This window comes from Haliaeetus albicilla, chromosome 16 (assembly GCF_947461875.1).
Source record: "Haliaeetus albicilla chromosome 16, bHalAlb1.1, whole genome shotgun sequence".
Classification (NCBI taxonomy): Eukaryota; Metazoa; Chordata; class Aves; order Accipitriformes; family Accipitridae; genus Haliaeetus; species Haliaeetus albicilla.
The window spans coordinates 16,728,567-16,735,770 of record NC_091498.1 but is presented as its reverse complement, the minus strand read 5'-3'; positions in this window follow the sequence as shown (position 1 = coordinate 16,735,770).

The following is a 7,204-nucleotide window of genomic DNA, read 5'->3' as shown; positions in this document are numbered from 1 at the left end:
CGCCGCTCCCAACAGCCCTTGCGCGGAGCGCCCGCCCGCTCCCTCCGGGCGCTGCCCTGCCTCAGGGCGGCAGCCTCGGCGTTCCGTGGCTCTCTTCTCCGGGGGAACCGTAAAAAAAAAAAAACCACAACAAAAATCCTTATTTTTTTTTATTTTCCTTCTAATGGGTCTGCGAGCCGGAGGTCACATACACGCTTCAGTACCTTACCGCGGCAGGTGAATGCAAAGAGCGCTCGGCGGCGTGCCATTTCCACCTGTCAGGGTATACATCCACCTGCCAGCCAGGCCGCAGCCTCTAAAAAAGGCTGAAATCTGTGGGAAAAAAAACAACCTTACAGCTATCTGGGAGCCCGCTTAGCCGCCTTCTTCAAGATGACAGGCAAGGGTATACCACATGTGGCACTCGTGGCCGGAGAACAGAGGTCTTGCAGGTTCCCCACGCGCTGCTCCTGGGGCACCCACTTGGCAGGTCCATATCCTGGAGTATGCCTGCCATTTCCTGCACTGGAAAAATGAAATCTGCAGAAAAACATTACAGAGCTCATGTGGGAGATGAACAAACGTTCCTCCAGCAGATCGCTTCTAATGGGCGACAGCATCAGACAGTTCTCAACTACTGTCCTCCTTTCCTTTCCATTTCTTCTCTCACTAAACTAATAGGAGTTTTGAATGTAATCTGGCTGTGTGCGATAACTGAGAAGTAATCTCAGGTACAAAAGCATACATAGATATTACGGGGATTTCTTCCCTCTGTGTTGACAGTATCACAACTGATTTGCCACTTTATGGAGTTACAAGTATGTAAACAAAAATTTGGAATGAACTTCTTTCCCTACATTAATCTATCTCTTACTTTTTAAGCCTCCCTACCACACAGTAAAGATACCAGAAAACTGCCTTTTGGAAAGTGGACTGTGCAAGTCTGATGGCCAATTCAGTGGAAAACACAGGGGATTCAGCTAGGTGAATGGAGACAAATGCTAGTCCTATCCCCATAACCTACCAGAAAACTGCTAGATCATAACAGAACAGACCAAACATAATAGCAGCATGCTTCTACAAGTAGTTAAGATCTCTTCAAGAAAGCTCATACAATTTTTTCCTCCCTTGCTCAATGAGGCGTGAGGCAGACAGTAATCAAGAACGAAGGTTGTTGCTGGTACAGCCATAGCAGAAAATAATTAGGTTTAGAACAACCTTTATCAAGTTTTTCCATCATATGTATTGTCTACTGATGCCATTCTGCTTCTGTGCTGAAGTTGCTGTCTGTGACACAATGAATGACCTTGCAATTTCAGTGTTCAGTTTGGAGAGTACCACAGCCTCAACGGAAAGCCACACAACTGGACTGCTCAGGATCAGTCCCTCAAGAATTGGCACTGCAGATTCCAGTATGTGCTATACATCGCTTGCCCAGCAAGTACAGTACCTCTTCAGTAATGAAGTTCTGCAAACAATCGTGATCGTAGTCAGTGACAGTGGTCATTACCTTTTGGATGTTGTTTGTTTTGTGAATAATACTGAAGAAGTACTGTGAGGCAAGTTCAAAATAAATCTGCATCCCTGCAAAGGCGTTAGCCGTTTTATGGAAAAGAAGGTCATAGTACCACTAGCAGAACTTCTAAAAGAACAGTTTTAGATTTTAAGCTGTTTCTGCACAGTCCACTAACAAGGCAGAACCTGACATACGCTTTTTTCAAGCAGCAGCACAGGCCCTCTGCCAGGACATGTTGCTGTAGTTCAGCAGACTTACAATAACTTACACACATTGAGGATCTGCTTTTTGGCCCTTCGAGCTTTCTCAATGAATCAGCATCTGGTTATTTTTAAATATTGCTTATTAAGACATGATGTTCTCCATATCAGAGGCTGATGTATAATGTCAAGCAGATACTTTAGTTTCCAGCTGTCCACATTCAATGCAACTAAGTTTCAGAAAGGAAGTATTAACAGACAACTCAGCTTAAATAAGAGAGACTGACCTTATCTTTTTCTGCCATAGGATGCTAAGATCATTACATATTGGTCTTTCTTGCACTTGAGAATCCCAGCTAGGTGGATTCACAACAGCGTCTTGTACCCAGCATTGTGAAAGCCTGTCCAGAAGCAGAAACCATAGCTTGGCACTTAGGAGGAGCGTGTCCCATGGCTGCAGCAGCAGTGGCAGTGGTCGAAATAGCCAGGCTGGCGCTCAGCCCCTAGCAAATGGCAGCTGGGGCTTTGTGAACCCCAGGGCAAGGGGGAAAGGGTCATGGGACCTTGAATGGGTGAGACATAGGGTAGGATGCCAAACTTGCCACGGACTGGCTCTCTGTGAATGGAAGATATGGTGAGAACTGTCTTTCCTCCTTCCTGGTGTCTCACTTTGCTTGGTCCTACCCTTCCCTGAGACCCATATTTGTGCGAAAGCTGCTGACCTCCAGGAGGGTGTTTGCAGGGCAGGATACGTGAAAGAGCAGCAGCAACCTGGCACATCACCTCCAGGCCCCTGGCCCTACCCTGCACCGTACATGCGAGGCTGACAGTGTCCTAGGTGCTGTGTCCCCAACCCAGAGAAGCCCCTGCCCTGAAGAGGGGAGAAAGGAAGTTTTTCTTGGGGACTGTCACCAGTATAACCTTGCACACTGCATTCTCTGGGATGGTGGGCTCTGTGGTAGAGACCCTCTGTGAACAGGGGCAAGTATTCTGGGCAAACTGGTTTCTGTGGTAAGAGAAACAGGAAATTAAAGCATTACTGGGACCCCAAGAGCTATGGTCTGGGACACATGCAATGGCAGCTGCCTTCACCCCAGTCTCCTACAGACTCTGTGGCTACATGCTTTTTTGGAGGGTGGAAACATAGTGAACCCTATGATGGGCTGTTACAGAATGATCTTCATGAACATTTATCTAAACCCTTTTAATAGACAATTTGAAAATAATTTTGTTTCACAAAGGTCCTAGCATAGACTAATGTTTGAGAATACAGCATTCCTTTTAAATTTTTAATCTCAAGCATTTAAATTTTAAATTTCTCCCTGTTTCACAGTAAAAAACAACTAGGAAAGGCTGATAGATATTTACGGTTGTTAGTAGGTTAGATGTTTGGAAACACTTAGAAAAAAAATCTTTGTGCATACATAACCAAAATAATCATAGAAACCAGAACAGTAACAACATAGCCTTAGTAGCAACACAGCACTATCATCTCAAGAGTAAGAGTGGTAATACTGCTTCTGTGCGAGCCTTGGAGGTCACCATTGACTAAGCGTGCACCCAAACTACTGATCCAAATTTCTTGGTACTCACTGTTCAACTGTCCTTTAAATTCAGGTGGTGTCTGTGGCCTCTGACTCAAAATCTGCTCTAAACGTCATCTGCAATGAATAACTCCGTATTAACAGATCCTAATGCCAACTAATTTCTAGATAATGAAATACCTTGCCAGTAGGCTAACGTTCTGCCTGCACAGAACACAGCCTTGCTACCCCACATACCACCCTGTACTGCTCCTCCAGTAGTTCCTCTCCCCCCCCATCACTTGATCTCTACCTTTTGTTACTGAAGTTCCCTTCTATATTTCAGTTTCTGAAGCTGGCTCTTAACCTCCTGAGCCCAGCACCTCCCAAGCACTAGCAAGAAGGAAGCCAGCAGTACAGTTGTAATTTCTGAAGATATTTTCTGCTGGTTATTTACTTCATCTGTGTATGTTTACACACTTGCTTCAATCAGCCAAAGTAGTACAAGGCAGGCCAGAAGCACTCAGGGTAGTGCTGAAGTTGAACACGGCCAAATGGAGAGATACCATAGCTCCATGAGCAACGAGGGTGTTCTGTTAAATGCAGTCTTGAAGATAAACACACCTTGCCTTACGCCATCTGTGGATGGTTGTGAAGCAGTAATGAGGCTTCCTTTACTGGACATAGTAAATTTTAATGTTACAGAAAGGTTCATTCTTTTATTCTATTTGGTTATCTATTGGCCAGAGTTTTGACTAACAACTCTTTGATTTGGTGTCAATTTGGTTTATATGATTTCTAGAGATAAAAATACAAAACCTAGCTTTCAGGATCAAGTCATATATTACCAAACACTGTCTGCTCTAGAAAAGCTTTCAAATGATATCAACTTTCAGCACAAATAAACTGGTAAAGCCAGCGCAACTGGTAATGCCATGCTCTTCCAAATGAGGCCATGGCATTCTGCATATATTCCTACCAAACAAGCTACAAAAAATTCCCCAAACTGGCATTTATCAAGCAATAAAGTGAGAGTTGGATGCATTGCAACTCCTTTCTCCATAAAATATCACCCTATGTATTAAAAAACATAGCACTTTGCCAGCAGTACAGGTCCTCTTACTGACTGAGATGTTTTCTTTGAGACTTGGTAGAAAAGTTAAGGTGGTTAATTATACAGAAAATAGGCTGCAGTTTCTCAGATGCTAAGGGAGGGGTCAAAATAAAATGACAGTCTTGTGGAACACAGAGCTAGTTCCACAGCATGTGGCTTTTGAATTTTATTCAGCTCCACACAAAAGGAAAACAGCATCATTTTTACTGTCTTAAACTTTCATACTACTCCAAATACTAGTCTCATTCCTCTGCTTACCTGGGGGCATCCTGTATTTTTAAGTATGCTAGCTTAGAACAAAGCCAAGGGAAAGGGTTCTCAATAACGTGAAACTACAATTCAGGAAGCATTTCAAAGAGTTTTCTCCAGTGGAGAAAATCATGCAATACTATGACTTGTCCAAATTAAGAGTAATGGAATGGAAATTACAAGTTGAACTTATAAATATTAAACCCTATGGACAAAATCTGCAGTTCTGAAATACAGTCAAGTGATCATCCCAGATACTGAAGTTCGGGGAATAAGTGAAGACCAACTGCAACACAAGTGGCAGGACCAAGTTTCCTCACAAAACCCAAACTGGCTTCAGCTCTGGAAATATCACAAGCAAGAGCGTTATTTATCTCAGTGTTCACCTTTGTTCTAAACCAGTAAGTCACCTGTGTGTGTGAACTACACTGCAACCATTTTATACGTCATAACTTTCAGTTTAAAAGCACCATCCAACCAGTTTTGAGGTACCTGAGGCCTCCATGCCAACTGCATGTGGCAGCAAATAGTCTTCCATAAATTAATTTTTCCTGCAAGTTTCAGCATCTCTCACACTCCTCATAAACAGGGCTCCCCATAGCCCTGGCCCATATCACACGCTATACGCTGCCACCACCACCTTCCCTGAGTACAGGCAGCTAGCAAACAGAAACCAGGTTAATAAACGGTTTGCTGGTTCACTCATTTTGGCTGGGGAAGAGGGTTGTTAACAACAGCGCATCACTCTGCATGAACTCTGAAGATTCACCTTATGTGACCGGGCTGCCTGTCTACGCATCATTTACAGTCACAACTGACACTGCTGCAAAGGTCTCAAAAACAGACTTCCTGCACATTCTATAGAAATCAGGAACCAGATAAAGTGGATTGACTCACATTAGTGCCCCTCCTGTGCAAAAATAATGATAAGCAGAGTCCTTTATCAATTGCAGAGCAGCAGGTCAATCAACAGGTGTAGCACTCTAACATATATACCACTTCTTTGTCTAGGCAAATCTCATTACTTACTGGATGTGTTGAGAGACCACAAAGTATTCGTGCAATGCAACAGCTGGAAGAAGCTGGCGGGGAGGAGAATTATTGTGATAGGGAGTTGAGGACAGACCCATAACAAACATCATATATCCTTACTTGTGTCATTCAAGGAAGCTAGTTACCTCTCATGAAGAAGTCCACAAAAGAGGTTAAATACATCGAGAAGTACATGTAAGGCACTTAAAAACATCCTTTTACACTCAGTGTGTGCATAAGTATGCTCTCACAGTTATTCCAAGTGCACTAATAAAGCCTGGAACTCTACACTCAAGTGTTTTTCAAGTCAGAATCCAGACCATTCCTTTAACAAGATAAAAACCCACTGAAGCTCTTGATTCTCTTTAAATTGTCAATTGCTATCAACTTTCACACACATAATAATGATAGGAGATGGCATCAGACACTTTGTCTTTCCTCAACCAAGGAACATTGAGAAACTGCACAGAAGTTGCATCCAGCACACAAAGAAATTTATGAATTTGCCAGTGCAGGGAAAAGGATATAGGTAAAAATTAAGACTCCCATGAAGAACTGAATAGAGAAATCCCCAAAGCAAATTAAGTACCAGACAGTTTGGGAAAACAAAGCCATTCATCACTTGTGGGCAGAGATGTTAGGACTAAACTGGTGACATGTTTCATTACTTCAGGAACCTCTTCTGTCACTCATTTCATCCCACAAAGTATGTTAAGCATGATGTCAAAGGCTTTTGGGATCCCTAGGCTCATGGAAAAAATAAATAAATGTTTCCATATGCATTTGAAGTGGTAAGAAAAGGCTATCTATGGGATGACTATACTGCAAGTTCTGTCTTGTGGAACTAAAATGTTATTTCAAATAAATTTCAACTAAAATTTGCCTTCAAATGAGGGAAATCTGGAATTATTTTTTTTCCGAACCTGAGTAAAATAATTCTATTGCTTCCAGAGAAGTACAGCTTTACTGGCTGGATTAAGATAATAATTCAATGTAGAATCACTCTCCACCTGAACAGAATATATTTGCTTTGAAATAATGACTGCTTACAGCTATTAAGATACATTAAAAATCAAGGGAATTCCATACAAGGGAATTCCAAACAAGGTAAGTTTTCATGCCTTCTAAACAAGGTACTCATAGGACACTGATTAAATGCTAATTTGCAATATGATTTAAAAAAAATATTTTTTTTTAAGCACAAGAGTGTGCAAGCATTGCTGTTTCAAAAGACAGACAGATGGGCTTACTTTGATGTGTACTCATTTATCTATTTGGAAATGGGTCACAGCACTAGCTGATCAGAACAGTCACTGGTATTTACCTCCACCTGTCAAAGCAGTAAATAGTTCCATAGGAGACAGCAATCGAGGAGGTTCAGATTATTTACACTGGAATAGGAGAATCTGAGAAAGATGCTACTTATGAAACTGCAGGATGAAACACCACACTCCAGATAGAAGAGATTAAAGGCAACTGGCACACTTGTGTATATTATCGTTCTAAAGTACATGTACCTCCAAATATATATATTATGTCACAAGCGGGAGATGCCCACAACTATCAGACCTTTTCTGAATGCTTAAGTGAC